Raw genomic sequence first — 4,553 nt, forward strand, 5'->3', positions numbered from 1 at the left:
CCTAGTTTCAATTATAATTTGATGAGGTGTTCTTCATGAAAATTGTTCCTCTAGGTCTTAGATTTATTTCCCTTTTTGAATCACCTAATTTGGAGTTTTGTATCTCAAGTTATAGTCAAATTACTTTTACTGTTCATGTGGATAAATTTTGCAGATTCTAGGTTTTCAGAATTTTGTCCAATTTTGCATTTAACATTCGAGCCTCTTATGTCTATAATTTAATTCTGGTTCTTAAAACAATATTGTAGGTATCTGTTTTAGGTTTCCAAGCTATTTTGAATGACTTTAATTGGAGTTTTGTATATAAAGTTATGAACTATTAACCATGCTGGGGTCATAAGGCCAATCTGTTAGATTTTTGGAATTTTAGCTTTGTCATCCTAAATTTTCCTAAAAATTTCTCTAAGTTGCTCTAGGATCTAGGTTTTGAACAAAACACAAAAATTATAGTTCTATGTGTTATAAGAATTTTGGATTTAGATCTAGGTTTTGAACAAAACACAAAAATTGTAGTTCAATGTGTTATAAGAATTTTGGATTTAGAATCATTGCATTTTAGTTTTGTAGACCAAGTTATGGCAATTTTATCAAAATTGGTCAGATGGCCCTTTTTCCAGAATTTCAAGACTATCCAAGTTCAGACAAATTTGTTGGCCCAAATTGCCTAACAATTTGGTTGAGTTAAGTTCATAATTTGGCCTTAATTCTTCATATGAAATGTTATAATATGTTTCAGGTTTCCATCAGTTCAAGAATTACCTAATTTGGAGTTTTCTAGAGTGAGTTATGACAATTCTAAGATTACTGTTCATGTGGTCTCTCTGTCAGGTCCAAATTTCCTGCATTCGAATTCAAGGCTCATTTGGGGCAGCTTATGGTCATTTTCTAGGAAGGGTATCTGCATGAAAATTCTAGCCCTATGTCTTAAGTTTCATTTTCAATTAGTTTCATACTAATTGGAGTTGTGTAGCTCAACCTATGAACTGCCAAGCACACTGGACTCAGTGTCCAGAATTTTAGCCCTAAAGTTCAATTTTCATTTCCTTAATTTACTTCCACTAACCAACCTCAATTCATCTTTAATTCATCCCAAATAACCATAATTTAACATTAAACACATCAATGGCACTTCCTAGTATAAAACCCTTGATTTTTCAAAACCCTAGTTTGCAATTTCCCCAATCCATACCATTCCATTAATTCCTTTCATCAACCCGATGTGTAACACCCTCCCGGTAACTACTCCGTACATCCTACTGTTCCGGTAACCAGTGTCGGTCCGGACAGCTAGAATGTCCGGAAAAATATTTAAACTAAAGTGAAGAACCAAAATCAACTCAAATATTAATAAGAAAAATTTAGTAAAAATTTTAGAAATAAAATACAACCAAGTTAAACGAGCCGGTGCCCAAGCGATGGGTAATCAGAGGGAAGTTGCGGTTCTCGCAACGAGGAGCCCTAGACCCAGGGGAAAAAATTATAAAATAATTTTTGGGACTCCAGAGAAGGGTTATTGAGGTTCCCATGGCATTAGAATGCCAAGAAAATACCTAGAAAAATTTTTCAATCGGTACAGCCAATTTTGACCTGTTAAGCCAAACGGAGGGCATTTTGGTCATTTCGCCTTCAGAGGTGATTTTTGGCCGACTTGTCCAGTTAAGTAAATAATTAATATGAGATAAAATATGAAGAAACATTACTAAAAATAAAATTGAAATTGAGTAGTGATAAAAAGAAAAGAAAAATCCATAAAAATGCCAAATATGACATCATTATGATGTCATTTGAAAGTCTCCACCAATTATAATTAAACAACCATATTATTAACTAATAAAAGAGACTAAATGAAGACCAAATTAACCAAAAATACAGCAGCCACCTCCTTCCCCAAAACCAGCCAAAACGTAGAGAGAGAGAAGATAGGGTTTCCACCATAGCCATTCTTTGCAAGCTTTCATTCTCATGCTTCCTCACCATATTTCCTCAAGACCCCAACACTAAAATGAATCCTTGGACCTAGAGGAAGTGTTTGGCAGCCAAGAGAGTACAAGAAAAGTGAAGATTAAACTTGGGAAAAAAGTGCCACTTAAAGGTTAGTGCATTAGATACCTAAAACTCTTTATTTTCATGATTAGTAACTTGAATTGAGTAAGAATTTGTAACTAAAATGAACAATAATTATGTGTATACATACCATAAATTTCGGCTGCCCTATTGAAGAAATAGAAATGAGTGTTTTGTTGGACTTAGAGTGGATTAGAAATGATGTTTAAGGTACATATACACAAGTATAATGAATTGGTATGCTAACTAAGGTAATATGGGTGAAACTTGAACTTGGGCTAGGGTTTGGGAGTGAAAAATTTGATTTGGCTTATGAAATGGTTAAAGAACATTCTAATGGTCAATTAGTGACCATTTGAGGTATGTTGACCATAATTTGAGGTGCATTAAAGTGTTACCAACTGAAATGGTAGGCTGCCTTGTGAGTGCAGCAGGGTGGCTGGAATTGCAGTCCACTTAGACAGCCATAACTTTGGTTGTGTAGGTCCAATTGGTGTTTGTCCAATTGGACATGAAACTAGGCTTATAATGTCACATTTTTGCTGAAGAAACCATGCCCAAAAGACCAAAGCAAGAGGACCAAAACTTGGCCCCAATTCGGATACCCTGCAACAGCACCTGCAGAAATGATCAAATAAACAGTAACTGTTCGTTTGGCTATAACTTACTGTAGATATGGTCAATTGACCTGAAATTTTTACAGCAACAAGCTAAGACATAGAAAAACAACTTTCATGAAGGAACCTACCTCAAATTATGGCCATAACCTATCCAACCAAGTGATTCCAGTTACTGTTCATGTTACTATAGATATGGTCAATTCTGCAGATTGGCAATCCGGCCAGCTGTGGTTTTTGGACCATATCTAGAGATACAAAACTCCAAATGGAGTGATTCAAAAAAGGAAATTCAACTAGACAAAATAAGGAACAACTTTCATGTTTTCCATATCTTCAAATTCCCAATGCAACAGTGTCCAATGGAACAGTAAATTTGAGCTACAAAAACTGAAAATTCTGCTTCCCTTGGTTTAAACTTTGAAATGGTATAAATGCTTAATGCCAACAAGTTTTGAATGCCAAATGTGGTATATTGGGAGTGCCAAAGTCAATGTACATATTTTCTATCCAAAAGTCAACATTTTTGTTGACCAATGAGGTGAATAGTGACACCAAAAACTTGATATTCACAAATTAAAGAATTTAAAGGTTTCAAATGTCCTAGTATACCTAACAAGATTGGTTTGGATAGTTTGGCATGCCAATAGGGTTCAGTTAGCAGTACTGCACATGGCAATATGCCATTCTGTGATTTCATGGCTTTTAGCCATTCTGACCTTGTATTGAGATTTGGCCTTGTGCCTGATGTATTTACAGCTTGTTAGCTGTTCTGTTGCATACCGGGAGATGCATATGTGACCGATGGTGTGACGGCCCGAGGTACTTGGTACCCAAAGGCGCTATCCGCTTATCCAAAGTCCATCTAGTGTAGGTTACTTGGGCAACCAAATGAATGAAAGTGGACAAAGTTAATGATATACAAATTCAAAACAAATGAAATATATACATTCACTACATGTTTATTTTCTTGCTATTTCTTTTATTTTATTATTGCACCACTAAGCATTATTGCTTAGCGCGTTGCTTTTGCCACGCGTAGGTTCTGGAGATACAGATCGTGAGCCCAGTAGACCACGTGATCGGGTGAGTCCATCCCGCAGCTTCGCATGTGTCCGTGTCACATCAACTTCTGCAGTGCATTGATAGGACACTAGGTGTCATTTTGTCATTTTGTAACTAAATTTTTGTTTTCTCATATGTATTTGGAATTATGTAATGTAATTTGAGCTTCATGTAAATAATGAAGATTTATGGTTATGTATGGAAGTAATTTGAGTATTTATTTGTTGCTTATACATATGAATACCCTGAGAAATAATGATTGAGAACTGAAATTGAGAATATTGGAGTTTGAGATGATGAGACATGAATATTGGAAGTGTTTTTCACAGTTCCAAGAACTGCTTTTCTCCATTTTTAGCCAGATCACTGGATTTTCTTTAAAATTTTCGGAACCTCAAATAAATAATACTTTTGATAAATGGCTTAAATAAAGTATATTTCATAAATTATATCCAAAAGCATAATATAAATTAATTAAGGTATATTAGAGTGTGCCGGTACACCGTGTGGCATTACTTACTCGGGTATACTGTACACGGGTAAGGGGTGTCACATTTAGTGGTATCAGAGCACGGTTTAGGCGTTTCTGGGCCTAGATTGAGTCCATACCATGCATTGCATTTGTAAGAGTCGAGGTGACACTAATGCAGATCTGTTTGTCTTTCTTATTTTGAATAGGATATGGACCCTTCATCTCATAGAGCAGTCGAGGAGGAAGTGGAGAGTCATGCTCCACCTGCAGCAGCTGAGACTGGGGGTAGGGGAGAACCTGCTCCGCCAGCTCAAGCAGAGCCTGCTCAGCCTCCA

This window comes from Hevea brasiliensis, chromosome 4 (assembly GCF_030052815.1).
Source record: "Hevea brasiliensis isolate MT/VB/25A 57/8 chromosome 4, ASM3005281v1, whole genome shotgun sequence".
Taxonomy (NCBI): domain Eukaryota; kingdom Viridiplantae; phylum Streptophyta; class Magnoliopsida; order Malpighiales; family Euphorbiaceae; genus Hevea; species Hevea brasiliensis.